The sequence below is a fragment of the Symphalangus syndactylus genome, chromosome 5, assembly GCF_028878055.3.
Source record: "Symphalangus syndactylus isolate Jambi chromosome 5, NHGRI_mSymSyn1-v2.1_pri, whole genome shotgun sequence".
In the NCBI taxonomy this organism is placed as follows: domain Eukaryota; kingdom Metazoa; phylum Chordata; class Mammalia; order Primates; family Hylobatidae; genus Symphalangus; species Symphalangus syndactylus.
In genome coordinates, this window is record NC_072427.2 from 40,564,622 (window position 1) to 40,584,966 (window position 20,345).

General features: G+C 43.2%; 1 protein-coding gene across 4 annotated transcripts in view; it reads right to left on the minus strand.

Annotated features, from left to right (window-relative positions):
- Positions 1-20,345, minus strand: part of HACD3 (3-hydroxyacyl-CoA dehydratase 3) — a 49,653-nt gene that overhangs the window by 28,463 nt on the left and 845 nt on the right. The window lies entirely within an intron of this gene.

Here is a 20,345-nt window from a genome sequence, read left to right on the forward strand (position 1 = left end):
GGCTGGAGTACAGTGGCACTATCTCAATTCACTGCAACCTCCACCTCCCGGGCTCAAACGATTCTTCTGCTTCAGCCTCCCGAGCAGCTGGGATTACAGGCGTGCGCCACCACACTCAGCTAATTTTTTTTATTTTTTTCAGTAGAAATGGGATTACACCATATTGGTCAGGCTGGTCTCGAACTCCTGACATTGTGATCCGCCCACCTCGGCCTCCCAAAGTGCTGGGACTACAGCTGTGAGCCACACAAGTAAGGCTTTGACCTTACTTCTATTGCCTGCGCCCTGTTGGGCTGTCAAAACCAAAGTTCAAGTTCACTTAGCTGAGCAAATGTTTGCAAGGCAAAAGCAGTTTCCACGTTCAGCTTATCTGAGTTCCCAATTTCATTTCTACCTTGTTAACTTTTCAATGTTTTTAAGACATTTTTATTCAACACTTTTAGTTGTTTTTATTAGAAAGCTCAATCTACACAACCTAGCCCATCTCTTACTAGAAAAGAAACTGTGCCTTTGCTTATGAAAAGAGGAGTGAACAGCCAGGCCTGGTGCCATGCACCTGTAGTCCCAGCTACTGGGGAGGCTGAAGTGGGAGGATCACTTGAACCCAGGGGTTTAAATGCACCTAGGGGAACATAGCAAGTAGTCAGACCCTGTCTCTAATTCTTTTAAAAAATAAAAAGAGAGAGTGGCTGGGCAAGGTAGCTCATGCCTATAATCCCAACGCTTCGGGAGGCCTAAGCAGGAGGATCACTTGAGCCCAGGAGTTCAAGACCAGCCTGAACAACATAGACCCTGTATCTACAAAAATAAAAAAATTAGCCAAGTGTGGGGGCGCATGCCTGCGGTCCCAGCTACTTGGGTGGCTAAGCTGGGAGGATAACCTGAGCCCAGGAGGTCGAAGCTGCAGTGAGCTTTTATTGCACCACTGCATTCCAGCCTGGGTGACAGATTAAGACCCCGTCTCAAAAAACGGAGTGAAGAGGGAAAAGGGAATACGAAAACTTTCGAATCATCTTTATCATCTTTTTTTTTTTTTTTTTGAGACAGAATCTCCCTCTGTCACCCAGGGCTGGAGTGCAGTGGTGCAATCTCAGCTCACTGCAGCCTCCATCTCCCAGGCTCAAGGATCCTCCCACCTTAGCCTCTCAAGTATCTGGGACTACAGGTCCACATCAATATGCCTGGCTAATATCTTTTTAAAATTTTTTGCAGAGACAAGTCTCACTATGTTGCCCAGGCTGGTCCCGAACTCCTGGGCTCAAGTAATCCTCCACTTCAGCCTACCAAACTGCTGGGATTACAGGCATGAGCCACCATGCCCAGCCATCATTTTAAAAATGACAATAAAAGACCGGGCGTGAGGCCAGGCGCGGTGGCTCACACTTGTAATCCCAGCACTTTGGGAGGCCGAGGCGGGCGGATCACGAGGTTAGGAGATCGAGACCACGGTGAAACCCCGTCTCTACTAAAAATACAAAAAATTAGCCGGGCGTGGTGGCGGGCGCCTATAGTCCCAGCTACTCGGAGAGGCTGAGGCAGGAGAATGGCGTGAACCCGGGAGGCGGAGCTTGCAGTGAGCCGAGATCGCGCCACTGCACTCCAGCCTGGGCGACAGAGCGAGACTCTGTCTCAAAAAAAAAAAAAAAAAAAAAGACTGGGCGTGGTGACTCACGCCTATAATCCCAGCACTTTGGGAGGCCGAGGCGGGTGGATCACCAGGTCAGGAGATCGAGATCATCCTGGCTAACACGGTGAAACCCCGTCTCTACTAAATATACAAAAAATTAGCCAGGCGTAGTGGCGGGCGCCTGTATTCCCAGCTACTGGTGAGGCTGAGGGAGGAGAATGGCGTGAACCCGGCGGGCGGAGCTTGCTGTGAGCAGAGATCCTGCCACTGCACTCCAGCCTGGGCGACAGGGCAAGACTCCGTCTCAAAAAAAATAAATAAATAAATAAAAATAAAAATAAAATCACTTACATCAGAGGTCTGTTGGAAAGATTAAATTACAATAGCACACACAGACCCTGGCAACTAGTAAGAATTCATATTCTGGTTGCTTTTCTTCCTCTGACTAGAGTGCCCATCTAAGTTTCCATGCCTGTTGAACACTGCTTCTCTTTCAAAGTTCAGGTCAAATGTTAATTCCTCTTCTCTCTTCCTCACCCTAACATCAGAATCAACAGTTTCCTTCCTACTTTCTATTCACCTTTACTATAATACTTATCACACTGTTCCACAATCATTGTTGATAGTTTAACTGCCCCTCTTGACCTGAGTTCTTTGATGGCAGGGACTGTCTTATTCATCTCCATATACCTAATGCCTCAATAACTGTTTAGTGAACTGAAATCAATTCATCCCATTTTCAGAATCTCTGGCAGAACTACAAAGAGTTCACAATAAACTACCTGCTATCTAACTCTTTAGACAAGAGTTTCCTTTCTCATTCAAATCATTAGTATTTATCTTCGCATTTATGTGATTAGTATGTGTGCAGAATAGTTAATATAGCAAGCCAGAGGCTGCAGTCTTTAAAAGGGCCTGCTTCCAAGATCAGCCTTTGGCTGGCATCTATCTAGAAACTCGGCTTTCCTCCATCCCCTAACTAACAAGCGTGGTCCAATGTTCCTAAACTGTGCCTACAAACAATGTGATTTATGGTGAATATCAACTTTCCTTCTAGGAGTCTGAAATTTTGGTACATGTTAGGCAGAGGTTACCTAAGTAACAAGCCCCCAGTAAAAATCATGGGTACCTGGCCAGGCGCGGTGGCTCATGCCTGTAATCCCAGCACTTTGGGAGGCCAAGGTGGGCAGATCATGAGGTCAGGAGTTTGAGACCAGCCTGACCAATATGGTGAAACCCTGTCTCTACTAAAAATACAAAAATTAGCCAGGCATGGTGGCGTGCGCCTGTAACTCCAGCTACTCAGGAGGCTGAGGCGGGAGAATTGCTTGAACCCAGGAGGCAGAAGTTGCAGTGCGCCAAGATTGGGCCACTGCACTCCAGCCTCGGTAACAGAGTGAGACTCTGTCTCAAAACAAAACAAAACAAAAATCCTGGGAACTCAATCACTAACGGGCTTCCCTGGGCAGAACTGTTATACATAAGTCATTGCATTTTTCGTCGCTGGTGGAGTGTGCTCAAGTATACCCCCTCACAGGAGGAAGAATGATAAAGAGGCTTATACATGGATTTCTCCAGACTCCACTTGTGCTTTTTTTCCTTTGCTGATCCTGTCCTGTATTCTCCAGCTGTAACAAACCTTAGTCATGAGTACAATTATATACTAAGTCCCATGAATCCTTCTAGCAAATCACTGAGCACACTGGTGGCTGCCGGGGAACCCCAAAACTCAGTGTATTTTTAATGTGATCCTTTTCACCCCAATGTTTTATTTTGAAAACGTTTAAATCTACAAAAAAAAATTGAAAAACTAGGCCAGGCGTGGTGGCTCACACCTGCAATCCCAGCACTTCAGAAGGCCAAGGCAGGCAGATCACTTGAAGCCAGGAGTTTGGGACCAGCCTGAACTCCAGCCTGGGCGACAGAGCAAGACCCTGTCTCAGGTAAAAAAAAAGAAAAAATAGTATAATATAATGAAAACTCATACACCTTCTACCAATTGATTGCTAAATGTCATATTTGGTTTTTTGGGGGTGGGGATAGCCTCCATTCTACAAAATATAATGAAAGCTCCCAATATTTGCTTTTTATATGCATACTTTTTTGCTGAATTATTTCAAAATGAGCTGCAGACATCATACGTAACCTCCAAATATTTCCTCTCCTAAGAAATTATATTATCTTGTATAATTACCAAAGCTTTCTAATACCTAAGAACAATAATTCCATATTATTATTATTTATTATTCCATAATAAAAAATCTACGTGAACAATTGTCTCAAAGATGTTCAATTGTTTTTGTTATTTATTATAATGCACACAACCACTCCAAAACTTGACTTAAAACAACTATTTTATTATCCTACATAATTTTACAGGTTGACTGGGGCCCAGCTATATAGTTCTATTCCATGTGATGTTGGCTGGGGCTACGGTATATTGGGCTGGAACATTCAAGATGGGTCACTCACTTAGCTCATAATTGTTGTTGGTTGTCATTTGGGAGTTCAGCTAAGACCAGAATAACTATATTTGGCCACTCCATGTGGCTTGGGTCTCCCGCAGCAGGACTGCTCAGTTCCAAGAGGGAATGTCTTAAGAGCAAGTGCTCTAAGAGAGAAGCGGAAGCTGGCAGTCCTCTTACAAAGAGTAAGCCTGAAACTTGTCACAGCATCATTCTCCAGCATTCTATTCACTAAGCTGCCAGAGGGCCTGCCCAGATTCAGGGAAAGAAGAAATAAACTGCAAATTTTGATGGCACTGTTGATGCGGTTATCCTGAAGCCACTATATTTACATTTTAAAAAAAAAAATCCAGGATCGGCCAGGCATGGTGGCTCACGCCTGTGATCCCAGCACTTTGGGAGGCTGAGGTGGGCGTATCACGAGGTCAGGAGATAGAGGCCATCCTGGCTAACATGGTGAAACCCTGTCTCAACTAAAAATACAAAAAAAAAAAATTAGCTGGGCGTGGTGGCAAGCGCCTGTAGTCCCAGCTACTCAGGATGCTGAGGCAGGAGAATGGCGTGAACCCGGGAGGTGAAGCTTGCAATGAGCTGAGATTGGGCCACTGCACTCCAGCCTGGGTGACAGAGCGAGACTCCGTCTCAAAAAAAAAAAAAAAAAAAAATCCAGGATCCAATCCAGGTTCATGCATTCCTCTTGATTGTCATGCCTATTTTTATTTAATACAGACTTACACTTTTATTTATTAACCCATGCCAATTGTCTTGTAAAATGTATCATATTCTGGATTTGTCTGACCATTCCTTCATATTAACCATTTTTAACAAAAATATTTCAAAATATTTCATAGGTGATATGGTTACTTATGGCATCCTTATGTTAGATGGTGACAATAAATTTGATCATTAAATTGAGAAGGTGACTGCCAGGCCCACTTTCCACTGTAGTGTTTCCTTTTGTAATTAGCAAGTTACCTAATAATGTAATCTGCCATTCCCTCACAACACTCTTTCATCCAATGGTGCGGTCAACCATTGTTAATCCTTACCTGATGAAATTTTACACTGGAGGTCACAAAATTATAATTTTCTTTCTCTTTTTTTTTTTTTTTTGGAGACAGAGTCTCACTCTGTCGCCCAGGCTGGAGTGCAGTGGCGCAATCTCAGCTCACTGCAAGCTCCGCCTCCTGGGTTCACGCCATTCTCCTGCCTCAGCCTCTCCGAGTAGCTGGGACTACAGGCGCCCACCACCACGCCCGGCTAATTTTTTGTATTTTTTAGTAGAGATGGGGTTGCACCGTGGTCTCGATCTCCTGACCTCGTGATCCGCCCGCCTCGGCCTCCCAAAGTGCTGGGATTACAAGCGTGAGCCACCGCGCCGGGCCTTTCTTTCTTTTTTTGAGACAGAATTTCCCTCGTTGCCCAGGCTGGAGTGCAATGGTGCCATCTCGGCGCACTGCAACCTCTGCCTCCCGGGTTCACGCAATTCTCCTGCCTCAGCCTCCCGAGTAGCTGGGATTACAGACATGTGCAGCCACGCCCGGCTAATTCTGTATTTTTAGTAGAGACAGGGTTTCTCCATGTTAGTCAGGCTGGTCTCAAACTCCCGACCTCAGATGATCTGCTAGCCTCGGCCTCCCAAAGTGTAGGGATTACAGGCGTGAGCCACCGCACCTGGCAATATTATAATTTTCTAATTCAATCATTCCTTTTTCATTTTCTAGTTAGCATTCTTCTGTAAAAAGGAGTTTTCCCTTTTTCTCTTCTCTCCCTCTCTTTTTTTATTGAAATTTTTATTGAGATAATTGTAGATTCACATGCAGCTCTAAGAAATAAATATACACGGCCGGGCGCAGTGGCTCACGCTTGTAATCCCAGCACTTTGGGAGGCCGAGGCGGGCGGATCACGAGGTCAGGAGATCGAGACCACGGTGAAACCCCGTCTCTACTAAAAAATACAAAAAAAATTAGCTGGGCGTGGTGGCGGGCGCCTGTAGTCCCAGCTACTCGGAGAGGCTGAGGCAGGAGAATGGTGTGAACCTGGGAGGCAGAGCTTGCAGTGAGCCGAGATTGCGCCACTGCACTCCAGCCTGGGTGACAGAGCAAGACTCCGTCTCAAAAAAAAAAAAGAAAAAGAAAGAAATATACACACCTACTGTGTACTCACAAAAATAAAAATTTTTTAAAAAGAAATAGTACTGAGAGATCCCTTGTACACTTTGCCTAGTTTCCCCCAATGGTAGCATTTTACAAAACTAGAGTATAAAATCAAAATCAGGATACTGACATTGACACAACCCACCTATGTTATTCACATTTCCCAGTTTTACTTGCATTCGCTTGCAGGTATCTGCATATGCATCTGTGTGTTAAGTTCTACACAATTTTATCACATGTATAGGTTCATCTACCTACTGTCACAGTCAAGATACTGAACAGCTCTAGATCCCTCATGGTCCCTTTGCAAATACCACCAGCCTGTACTCTCTCTGGTCTGTATTTCTTTTTTACTATCACTATGGGCTCAAGGATTGTCTTTTTTTTTTTTTTTCCTTTTTTGAGATGGAGTCTCGCTCTGTCACCCAGGCTGGAGTGCAGTGGCGCAATCTCGGCTCACTGCAAGCTCCGCCTCCCAGGTTCACGCCATTCTCCTGCCTCAGCCTCCCGAGTAGCTGGGACTACAGGCACCCACCACCACGCCTGGGTAATTTTTTGTATTTTTAGTAGAGACGAGGTTTCACCATGTTAGCCAGGATGGTCTCGATCTCCTGACCTTGTGATCTGCCCATCTCGGCCTCCCAAAGTGCTGAGATTACAGGCGTGATCCACCATGCCCCGCCGACTCACAGATTTTCTTTTGTGATCCACTCAGCCAAATTCCATTACCATTATTACTCTTGTTGATGTTCAAATTGTCACAAACTTGGCCAGTAGAAATCCCTTCAAAGCAACTCCTGTATGATTCTGACATGACCGTGTACCTTTTGAGGATATTGTTCTTTCTCTGGCACAGATTTGGAATAATTGGCCATTTCTTCAAGGAGGCATAGTTTCTTTGGTTGGAAATGGTAATGTAGAAGCCATGATCTAAGTACACTGAGGTATAGTCAATGTTCATCTTTCAGAGGGCTAGCTAGGAATTTAAAAAACGATGTCATAGTGAAGTTTCCAATTCAAGCTCTTACAAGGCTTCTCCCTACCTTGTTATTTAAGATTTATAACTCTTACAGTGAAAATCTTCCTAATAACATTAGTACATTTATATATTTGTTTTATCCCAAAAAGTTTCAGAATTAGAATATCAATATTTTTTACCAACAATAAACCTACTAATTACTTGCAGAAGTTTCCTTGTGGAAAATAAGAAAAAAGACAGAAAATTTGTATTCAATTTAAAAAAAAAGGGAAAAATAACCCTTCTAAGTGTAACATTTAATTGCAGTTCTTTTTGTCCTTAGAATATATTCCACTAAAAGGGGGGAAGGTTGATTTTTAAAAAGGACATGATCTACTAAAGAACCAGAGTACTGTGTTCAAATATTATTTGTATTGATCAATTTATCTGTAAGATATACAGTTAGGTCCTTTTGGTTCTGTTTATTTAATTTGCTTTTTTCTTTTCTTTCTTTTTTTTTTTAAAGAAACAAGAGTCTCACTCTGTCGCCAGGCTGGAGTGCAGTGGCATGATCTCAGTTTACTGCAACCTCTGCCTCCCGCGTTCAAGTGATTCTCCTGCCTCAGCCTCCTGAGTAGCTGGGATTACAGGTGCACGCCACCGCACCCAGCTAATTTCTGTATTTTTAGTAGAGACAGGGTTTCCCCATGTTGGCCAGGATGACCTCAATCTCTTGACCTCGTGATCTGCCCGCCTCGGCCTCCCAAAGTGCTGAGATTACAGGCATGAGCCACCAAGCCAAGCCCAGCCTCTTTTTTTTAATACAATGTTATCTTTGAATATGTAAAACATTCCCATTGTTCAAAATTCAAACTTTATAAAATGATTTCCTCAGAAGTCTTGCTCCCAAACCCATCCTCCTCTACCACATTCCTATTCCCCACGTACCGGTAACCATTTCATTCATTTCTGGCTTATCTATTCTCTGTATATGCGTGTTTTGCAAAAATTTGCAAATATATTTAGATATTCTTATTTTCATCCAGGCGCAGTGACTTATGCCTGTAATCCCAGCACTTTGGGAGACCAAGGCGGGTAGATCACTTGAGCTCAGGAGTTCGAAATCAGCCTGGGCAACATGGTGAAACCCTGTCTCTAAAAAAAAATACAAAAATTAGCCTGGCGTGGTGGCATGTGCCTGTAGTCCTAGCCACTTGGGAGACTGAGGTAGGAGGTTAGCTTCGGCCTGAGAGGTGGAGACTGCAGTGAGCCAGGATCACACTGCTGCACTCCAGCCTGGGTGACAGAGTGAGACCCTGTCTCAAACAAACATACAAAACAGATATTCTTTTTTTTTTTTTTGAGATGGAGTCTCACTCTGTCACCAGGCTGGAGTGCAGTTGCGTGATCTCAGCTCACTGCAACCTCTGCCTCCCAGGTTCAAGCGATTCTCCTGCCTCAGCCTCCCAAGTAGCTGGGACTACAGGCACATGCCACCACGCCCGGCTAATTTTTGTATTTTTAGTAGAGACAGGGTTTCACCATGTTGGCCAGGATGGTCTCGATCTCTTGACCTCGTGGTCCGCCCACCTCGGCCTCCCAAAGTGCTGGGATTACAGGCGTGAGCCACCGCACCCGGCCAAAACAGATATTCTTATTTTCCCTTCTTTCTATACAAAAAGTAGCATACAATATACAATATACATTCTTATACATCTTGCTTTTTTTTTCACCTAAATAAATCCTTATCAGCTCATAAAGACCTTACTCTTTCTTGTTATAGCTGTATAATACTCAATTGGGTATATGTATCAGTTTGTATCATCTTCTAATTCCCCCTTTTGGGGACATAGACAATTTCAAAGAATACCAACCAACTTAAGGTTACTATGAGACCATGGTAAAATGAAACAAAACAAGACCATTGCATCAATTTGTCTAATGACAGGTCACTATGCCAACCACAAAATACCAAATCATAGAACTGTCCCTGCTTTCTGTCAACATCCAATCTATAGCAGACCCCACTTCCTTAGACACCCCCGCCATCACCCAATCAAAGCCCAAATCCTATATAACAAGGTCTTTTTTAACACCGTCTTACTGACATATCACGTTTCCCTATGATGTGTGTTTTCCCTCACTGGAACAAGCAATAAACCCAACTTATTTAACCACAAGGTGCGTTCTGGTGATCTCTGGCTGAACAGCATTAACAGTTTAAATAAATTCTCAGCTCTTTCAATAAATTAAAAATACTCAAAGTAATAAGAAAGCTTGTATCACAGTATAATCAGGAGCATTTTTCCCCTCATTATCATGAAGGAAAAAAATAAAATAGGCCAGGGGCAGTGGCTCACGCTTGTAATCCCAGCACTTTGGGAGGCCGAGGCGGGTGGATCACGAGGTCAGAAGATCGAGACCACGGTGAAACCCCGTCTCTACTAAAAATACAAAAAATTAGCCGGGCGTGGTGGCGGGCGCCTGTAGTCCCAGCTATTCGGAGAGGCTGAGGCAGGAGAATGGTGTGAACCCGGGAGGTGGAGCTTGCAGTGAGCCGAGATCGCGCCACTGCACTCCAGCCTGGGTGACAGAGCGAGACTCTGTCTCAAAAAGTAAATAAATAAAATAATAAAATAAAATAGTGGTGCATTTTGCAATCAATGAAGTCTAAGATATTATAAAATTCTATTTTCACCCAGACTACTGCCCTGAACTTTGTATTTGTACAGTCATATCACTAGTTCACATTTTCACATGGAAATTGTTTAAAACAAGACTCTCAAACTAGTATGTCCAAAAGGAGACTCTTGATTTTGGCCCCTAAACCTCTTCTCCAGTCTTAATCATTTCGGTAAACTGTACTGTCATCTACTCTGCGCTTAAGTCAAAATCTTAAGACCTGTCATTAATTCTTCTCTTCCTCTCCAACGAGTCCATCAAGGCCTCAAGGTTCTCTTCAGATATATCTCAAATGTGTCCACAGCTCTCCACCTCCACAACCATAAACTGAGCCACCTCATCTCTCACCCATACTACTATAACAGCCTCCCTAAATGGCTTTCTAGAGTTCACTTTTGCCCCTTTATAATCCACATAGCAGCCGGAATAATCTTTTTTGAAACACAAATCCTACAAAGTCACTTCTCTGCTTAAAGCTCTTTAATAGTTTCCCATTGCTCTTACAATAAAACCCAAGCTTCTTACCATGGCAACAAGGCTCTACATGACCTACATCTTGCAAACCCTTCTATCCTCATCTCCCTCTAACTTATTCCTCACTACACTCCAAACATACTAATATTCTTTCTGCTCCTGGAACCCCACTAAGCCTTTGCCTGCCTCTAAGTCTGTGGACTTGTTGCAATGTTCTTGCCCCAGCTTTCTGCACAATTTGTTTTATCTTTCAAGTTTCACCCAGCTAGACTATCACCTCTTCAAGGAAGCCTTCCCTGACCACTCTATTTAAATAGCCTCTACCAATTATTCTCTATTTCATCACCCTCTTTATTTCCCTCATAGCACTTTATCTAGGTAATTATTTATTAACATATCTATTTTCTGTCCCCCTCAGTCTGAAGGTAGTGCCTTTATATGTGTTGCTCATTACACTGTGCCTGGACCATTGTGAGTGGCCAACAGTTACCAGATTATTTAACTTACTGCTTTATAAGTAGTTTTTGCACTGTGGTAATAAACAGCTTAGACTTATTGATTTCTATTATTAAATATTTCAAGCAATCAAACAGAAAAATATAGCAAACACCACTATATCTAACATCCATTAGCATTTTGCTTTATTTGCCTCAATTTTTTAAAAAAGAAATAAAACAGATACAGATACACTATACAATTTCTCAATCCCAATGCCCTCTCCCTCAAACATGCCCCAACTTCACAGGTAATCATTATTCCAGGATTGGAGTTTGTCATTTCCACTGTATTTCTTTATTCACTTAAAACACGTTGGGCATTCACAATATACAGTATGATTTGACATGTCACAAAAATAATTTCATACTGCCTATATCATTCTTCAATTTGCTTTTTATTTGATATTATATTTCTAAGCTTTAATTCTATAAAGATGGTTCTGTTTCATTCATTGTAGCTGTTGTACAGTGTGCCATTGTATAAATATACCACAATTTATCCATTTTTCCAGCTGACAAAAATTGAGGCTGTTTTCAATTTTTTGCTGCAATGAACATTCTACCTCCACCTGCATATGTGTAAGAGCTTCTCTAAAAAGCAAAACTTCCAACTCATAAAGACGTACAACTTCAGCTTGACAAGATAGTGCGAAACTGTTCTCCAAATCAATTGTACCAATTAGTACTTCCATCAACTGTATAAAAAAAGTCCGGCCGGGCACAGTGGCTCACGTCTGTAATCCTAGCGCTTTGGGAAGCCAAGGCAGGCGGATTACTTGAGGTCAGGAGTTCAAGACCATCATGGCCAACACGGTGAAACCCCATCTCTACTAAAAATACACAAATTAGCAGGGCGTGATGGCAGGCGCCTGTAGTCACAGCTACTCGGGAGGCTGAGGCAGGAGAATCACTTGAGCCCGGGAGGCGGAGATTGCAGTGAGCCGAGATCGAGCCACTGCAATCCAGCCTGGGCGACAGGGTGAGACTCCATCTCAAAAAAAACAAAAAAATGTCCTGTCACTGAACATTCTCACAAACACTTGGTCTTTTTCAATTTCCCTAATCTAATGTGAGAAACAGTATCCTATCATTTTAATTTACAGGCATACCTTGGAGCTATTGTAGGTTCTGTTCCAGATCACCACAATAAAGCTAATATCACAATAAAGTGAGTCGCACAAAGTTTTTGGTTTCCCAGTACATATAAATGTTATGTTTATATTATACTATAGTCTATTAAGTATGCAGTATTATTCTAAAAAACAGCGTACATACCTTAATTTTAAAATATTTCATTGCTAAAAAATGCTAATGATCATGTGAGCTTTCAGGGAGTTGTAATCTTTTTGCTGGTGTCAGGTGCTGCCTCGATGTTGATGGCTGTGGACTGATCCAGGTGGTGACTGCTGAAGGCTGGGGTGGCTGTGGCAATTTCTTAAAGGAAGACAACCATGAAGTTTGTCTCATTGACTGAGTCTTCCTTTCACTAAAGATTTCTTTGCAGCATGCAATGCTGTTTGATACTGTTTTACCTAGAGGAGAATTTCTTTTAAAATCAGAGTATCCTCTCAACCCCTGCCACTGCTTTATTAACTAAGTTTATGAAATAGTATAAACCCTTCGTTGTCATTTCAACAATGTTCAGAGCATCTTCATCAGAAATAGATTCCATCTCAATAAATCACTTTCTTTGCTCATCCATAAGAAGCAACTCCTCATCCCTTAAAGTTTTATCATGAGATTGCTGCATTTAGTCACACCTTCAGGCTCCACTTCTAAGTCTAGTTCTCTTGCTATTTCTACCACACCTGCAGTTACTACCTCCACTGAAGTCCTGAACCCCTCAAAATCATCCATGAGGGTTGAATTCCACTTCTTCAAAACTCCTGTTCATTTTTAAATTTTGACCTCTTCCTATGAATCACAAATGTTCTTAATCGTATCTAGAATGGTGACTTTGCCCAGATCCATCACAGAATCACTACCTACAACAGTTTTAACCTTACAGAAAGTATTTTCTAAGTAAGACCTGAAAGTCAAAATTACTCCTTGACCCATTGGCTGCAGAAGGAATGTTATGTTAGCAGGCATGAAAACAACATTAATCTCCTTGACATTTCCATCAGCACTCTTGGGTGGGACTAGGTGCACTGTCAATGAGCAGTAATATTTTGAAAGGAATATATATATATATATATATATATCCATTTTTTTTTTTTTTTTTTGAGACGGAGCCTCGCTCTGTCACCCAGGCTGGAGTGCAGTGGCGCAATCTCGGCTCACTGCTAGCTCCGCCTCCCGGGTTCACGCCATTCTCCTGCCTCAGCCTCTCCGAATAGCTGGGACTACAGGCGCCCGCCACCATGCCTGGCCAATTTTTTTGTATTTTTAGTAGAGACGGGGTTTCACCGTGGTCTCGATCTCCTGAACTTGTGATCCGCCCGCCTCGGCCTCCCAGAGTGCTGGGATTACAAGCGTGAGCCACCGCGCCCAGCCATATATATATTTTTTTTTCTGAGAAGTTGGCCTCAACAGTAGGCTTAAAATATTCAGTAAACCATTCTGTAAACAAACGTGCTATCATCCAGGAGTTGTTGTTCCACTTACAGGGCATAGGCAGAGTAGATTTAGCATAATTCTTTTTTTTTTTTTTTTTTTTTTTGAGATGGAGTCTTTCTCTATTGCCCAGGCTGGAGTGCAGTGGTGCGATCTCAGCTCACTGCAACCTCTGCCTCCCAGATCCAAGCGATTCTCCTGCCTCAGCCTCCCAAGTAGCTGGGATTAAAGGTGCCCGCCACCATGCCCAGCTAATTTTTTGTATTTTTTAGTAGAGACAGGGTTTCGCCATGTTGGTCAGCCTGGTCTTGAACTCCTGACCTCAGGTGATCCACCTGCCTCGGCCTCCCAAAGTGCTGGGATTACAGACATGAACCACCATGCCCAGCCAATTTAATATAATTCTTAAGGGCCCTAGGATTTTCAGAATGGTAAAGGGGCACTGGCTTCAATTTCAAGCCACCAGCTGCATTAGCCCCTAACAAAAGAGTCAGACTGTCCTTTGAAGCTTTGAGGCCAGGCATTGACTTCTCCTCTCTAACTATAAAAGTCCTCCATGGCATCTTCTTCCAGTAGAAGGCTGTTACATTGAAAATCTGTTGTTCACTGTAGCCACCTTTATCAAGGATCTTAGTTAGATCTTCTAGATAACTTGCTGCAGCTTCTACAATCAGCATTTGTAGCTTTACTTTGCACTTTTATGTTATGGATCCTTTCCGTAAGCCTCATGAATCAACTTCTGTTAGCTTCAAATTTCTCTTCTGCAGCTTCCTCACCTCTCAGCCTTCATAGAATTGAAAGAGTTGGGGCCTTGTTCTGGATTAGGCTTTGGCTTAAGAGAATGTCGTGGCTGATTTATATTCTATCTAGACCACTCAAACTTTCTTCATATCAACAATATGGCTATTTTGCTTTCTTATCATTTGGGTGTTCACTGGAATAGCACTTTTAATTTCCTTCAAAAACTGTTTCTTTGCATTCACAACTTGGCTGCTTGGTGCAAGAGGCCTAGCTTTCAGCCTGTCTCAGTTTTGACATGCCTTCCTCACTAAGCTTAATGATTTCTAGCTTTTGATTTAAAGTGAGACATGTGCAACTCTTCACTTTAACACTTAGAAGCCATTGTAGGGCTTTTTTGTTTGTTTTGTTTTTGAGACGGAGTCTCACTCTGCCACTGGAGTGCAGTGGCGTGATCTCAGCTCACCCAACTTCAGCCTCCCAGGTTCAAGTGATTCTCCTGCCTCAGCCTCCTGAGTAGTTAGGATTACAGGCACCCGCCACCACACCTAGCTAATTTTTGTATATTTTTAGTAGAGACGGGGTTTCACCATGTTGGCCAGGCTGGTCTCTGACCTCAAGTGATCCACCCACCACAGCCTCCCAACGTGCTGGGATTACAGGCATGAGCCATCACACCCGCCCCACTGTAGGGTTATTAATTGGTCTAATTTCAATATTGCTGTGTCTCAGAGGAGAGGCCCAAGGAGAGGGAGAGAGATGGAGGAATGGCCAGTGAGAGCAGTCAGAGCACATACATTTATCCATTAAGTTCACCATCTTGTATAGGTGCATTTCATTTTGCCACAAAACAATCACAATAGGCCGGGCGCGGTGGCTCACGCTTGTAATCCCAGCACTTTGGGAGGCCGAGGCGGGCAGATCACGAGGTCAGGAGATCGCGACCACAGTGAAACCCCGTCTCTACTAAAAATACAAAAAATTAGCTGGCCGTGGTGGCGGGCGCCTGTAGTCCCAGCTACTCGGAGGCTGAGGCAGGAGAATGGCGTGAACCCGGGAGGCGGAGCTTGCAGTGAGCCGAGATTGCGCCACTGCACTCCAGCCTGGGCGACAGAGCGAGACTCCGTCTCAAAAAAAAAAAAAAAAAACAATCACAATAGTGGCTGGGCACAGTGGCTCACACCTGTAATCCCAGCACTTTGGGAGGCCGAGGTGGGCAGGCCACTTGAGCTTAGGAGTTCAAGACCAACCTCATCTCTACAAAAAATACAAAAACTAGCTGGGCACAGTGGCACATGCCTGCAGTCCCAGCTACTTGGGAAGCTGAGGTGGAAGGATCACTTGAGGCTGGGAGGCGGAGGTTGCGGTGGGCCAAGATCACACCACAGCACTCCAGCCTGGGTGACAGAGTGAGACCTGTCTCAAAAATAAATAAATAAATAATAAACAATCACAATAGTAACACCAAGGCTAGGCACAGTGGTTCAAGCCTGTAACCTCAGGGATCTGGGAGGCCAGAGGATTGCTTGCCAGGGATCTGGCAAGGCAAGAGGATTGCTTGAGTCCAGGAGTTCAAGACCAGCCTGGCCAACATAATGAGACCCCACCTCTAAAAAAATTAAAAAATTAAAAATTAGCTAGGCAGGTACCTGTAGTTCTACTTAGTAGGCTGAGCCAGGAGGACTGCTCAAACCCAGGAGTTCAAGGCTACAATGAGCTATGATCACACTGCTGCACTCCAACCTGGGCAACAGAGTGAGACCCTGTCTCAAAAAAAGTAACATCAAAGATCACTGATCACAAGTCACCAGAACAGATATAATAATAATGAAAAAATCTGAACTATACCAAGAATTAACAAAATATAACACAGACACACTAAGTGAACACATGCTGTTGGAAAAATGACGCCAACAGACTTTGTTGCCACAACCTTCAATTTGTCAAAACCGCATTATCTGCAAAGCACAATAAAGCAAAGCACAATAAAACAAGGTATGCCTGTACATGTGCCTGATCATAATTGCAGTTAAGCATCTTTTCAAACTTATTGGCCATTCTTGTTTCCTTTTACTCTGAAATGTTTATATTATCTGCCCCTTTTTCTATTAGGTAATATGTCTTTTGCTTATTGGTCTGTAGGTGTTCTTTAAATAGTCATGATATTAGTCATCTCTCAGTGATATGCACTGCAAATGTCTTGAAGTTTGTCTTAAATGTGCCAATCTTTGTCTTTAGGGTTTGTGTTTTGTGCATCTTGCTTAACACATTCTCCCCCTTTCCAATATTATAAAGATAGTCTCCTATATTTCTTTTTAGTAGTTTTGCTTTATGCATTTAGGTCATTCATGCACCTGAAACTGATTTTTGTGTATGGCATAAGGCGGGATCTTATTTTCTTTTTGCCATTTGGATTACCAATTGCCCCAGTACGATTTCCTGAATGGGTCATTCTCTCCTCATTAATTTGTAAGAGCGCCTTTTGTCATACCTTAACTTTTCATATATGAATAGGTCTGCTAATAGGCTCTATTCTTCCATTGCTCTGTGACCAACCCTCTCATCTAAGGTTTAATATCGCAATCATCATAATCACTCACTTGAACTGCACACTAGAATTTGCAAAGCACTTTCAAATCCATTTTCCAATTCAAATCTCAAAATGGTTCTATGAATTAGGCACTACTGTTCATATCTGTCTGGATGAAGAGCCTCAGGTTCATAAAGGTTAAGTGAATCATGGTCACCAGAGCGTAAGTGTAAGAACAAGGACCCAATCTCATGTGTTCAGTTAGCACTCTTTCTACCAGACTCTGTTAGGTAAGGACAGGAACTATATCTTTCAAACAGCTCTCAAACACAGCTACGCTCTGTTTTCTGTTCACAACACCCAAAACAAACAAGCACCTTGTAAATAAACCAATGCTTTAACAACTATGTTTTTCGGGACAAACACATTCATTATGCTCATCGTGAAAGTAAATTCTATTTTGAAAGTAACCCTGCCTTAGCTGGCCTCTTTGCTACTGTTCACCTCAAGCACAGACGATGCCACTGCTGAAGTCTTTACTGACCACCATTTCTCCTCACATCAGCCGTGTTCTCTCATAGTCACTAGCCCTGCAGCTCCAAAGACAGAATAGAGATGTGACAACTGGACAGTTCCCTGTGTCAGGACGGAGGCAGACAGAGCCAATGCCTCCAAACTGGAACTTAACACTTTAAAACTCACACTTACACATAAGCTGTGGGTCATGCTATAGAAAGCAGAGAGTGTTAAAGTGCTGTCCAAGAACCCCACACCTAGCTTAATGATAAACAAGAGTAGGTACTCCATAAACGATTTTTACTGAACAAATAAATGAAGTGCTTCATCCAGAGCCAGAACCATTGGTTTCTTTTCTTTTTTTTTTTTTGAGACAGAGTCTTGCTCTGTCGCCCAGGCGGGAGTGCAGTGGCGCCATCTTGGCTCACTGCAAGCTCCGCCTCCCAGGTTCGCGCCATTCTTCTGCGTCAACCTCCCAGCTGCTGGGACTACAGGCGCCCGCCACCACGCCTGGCTAATTTTTTTGTATTTTTAGTAGAGACGGGGTTTCACCGTGTTAGCCAGGATGGTCTCGATCTCCTGACCTCGTGATCCGCTCGTCTCGGCCTCCCATAGTGCTGGGATTACAGGCATGAGCCACCACACCCGGCCGCTTTTCTTTTTTTTTTTTTTTTTTTAATAACAAATCTGCACATGTAAAACCACTGGTTTCAACAGGCCCTGCATAGAGCAATCAGTTGAGAAAGACAAAAAAAAAAAGGCAACCCCTGAGAGTCAGAAGCAGGCATAGCACTCACAGCCAGGCCAAGTTATTCTCCTATGGGACATAAACAATCTCACAGAATACCAACCTCAGACAAGGTTACTCTGAAATCCTCATAAAATGAGACAAAGGCCATTCCACGATTTTGTTATAAGCACAGACAAATACATAGTGGCTATGCCACCCACAAAATACCAAACACCCTCTGGCCAAATTGAGTGACTGCTACTCCTGTAGCAATTACAGTTTCGTTCTTATACTAGTCTCCCTGCCCTACAGATAAGATTTATTCAGATACCCAACCACAAAACTCTCATATTTTCTTACAGGATCTTATCTGAAGTGAAATCCAACCTCCTTAACCCTCCCCTCCCCTAATCACCAATACCCAAATCCTATAATCAGTTCTAACACCCTCCTAATGAAACACCCCAGGGTTCCCCATGGAGTATGCTCTCTCAATGCAATGAGTAATAAACTCAACTTGTTTAACTACAGGTGTGTTATTGGTGGCCTTTGGGCATTGACACCATTTAAGTCAGACATTACAAGTGTCTAAAAGTCTATGCCTTCTTTTCTCTTTCTGGAACATTCTCCCAGTCTTAGTTTGACAAAAATAATTCTCATTTCTGGAAGTCACCACTAACTAAATGAAAGAAAGGTAACAAATTCCTTTAACACCAGATACCTGGTTCAACATGCAACTCCAATACTACCAATAAACATACTCCTACACAAAACTTTTTGTTTGTATATGATACGCCTCCTTCTAGATAGCATGCCCTTGAAAAGCTGGGTCTGACTCATCTTTGTAAATCTGTACTACCTTACATGTGTTAGAGGATTGCTAACACATGTAAACACTCATGAGTGTAACATGGTGCTTTTAAACTAATGGTAGTTGAAATATGGGTGCCTCAAAACTACAAATGTGAAACCCCAGAGAAAACAAAAACTCAATAAGGGGGGAAAATAATTTATTTTTCCCCAAAATTTTTTAGACGGTTACTTTTTTTTGAGACAGAGTTTTGCTCTTGTTGCCCAGGCTGGAGTGCAACGGCACCATCTCCGCTCACCGCAACCTCCGCCTCCCGGGTTCAAGCAATTCTCCTGCCTCAGCCTCCCAAGTAGCCAACATAGTGAATTACAGGCATGCACCACCATGCCCGGCTAATTTTGTATTTTTAGTAGAGATGGCGTTTCTCCATGTTGGTCAGGCTGGTCTCGAACTCCCGACCTCAGGTGATCCGCCTGCCTCGGCCTCCCAAAGTGTTGGCATTACAGGTGTGAGCCACAGCACCCGGCCTGTTCTGTACTTTTTTATTGACTGCTGGAAGAACCCTCTCTACATGGGGACTTTGATCCCCAACTACAAAAGATTTTGTTTGTTTTTTCCTATTCTATTAAACCACCCTGGAGCAGTAGAGGGAGACAGCACAGAACATTTATTCATACTCTGACCCAAAAGTATAATCTCAGTCTGGATGAACACATTAAACGACACACCATGCAATGTCATAGCCTATTTAAAGGCATTCTGGCCACTACTGTCTTCATCTTTCAACAGGAAAACTGTTTATATTCCAGAAGCAAAGATTATATTAAATTCAATAAATTCAAGTCGACACTCAGAAAGCACCTACATTTTACCGGATCCACGGGTGATCCAAGCAGATGCCTGATTCAGAGGCAGAGAGAGTTAAATGGAGTGAAAGAGGTTACAAAGTGCCATAGATGTTAAGGAGAAGTTTCCAATAAGGATAAGAATCTTCCAGAAGCTGGGCGCGGTGGCTCATGCCTGTAATCCCAGCACTTTGGGAGGCCGAGACAGGTGGATCACCTGAGGTCAGGAGTTCGAGACCAGCCTGGCCAACATGGTGAAACCCTGGCTCTACTAAAAATACAAAAATTAGCCGGGCGTGGTGGCACGCGCCTGTAATCCCAGCTACTCCGGAGGCTGAGGCAGGAGAATCGCTTGAACCCGGGAGGCAGAGGTTGCAGTGAGCCGAGATCGCGCCATTGCACTCCAGCCTGAGCGACAAGAGCGAAAGTCCGTCTCAAAAAAAAAAAAAAAAGAACCTTCCAGAATGAAAACTCCAGTTTCTCAAAGCCCAGAATCTTTAGTTTGGACAGAGACAGGAGGATGCACAGATCCTGGAGTCTCCACTATTAGGTGCCTTCAGCTTGCTTACATTAAGGGCCAAGGAGCTCAAACAGAAATGCTTAATGTAACTTAAGAAATTTTTAAGTTCTCTGTGCAACTCAGCAAAGCTGAGCTCACAGCCTTCAGAACAGAGGGGGAAATCACTTCCTCCAGCTCTTGTGAATTTTAAAATTAAAAGTAATGAGAATGATTTCCATCACTGAACGTTTGCGAGGTGG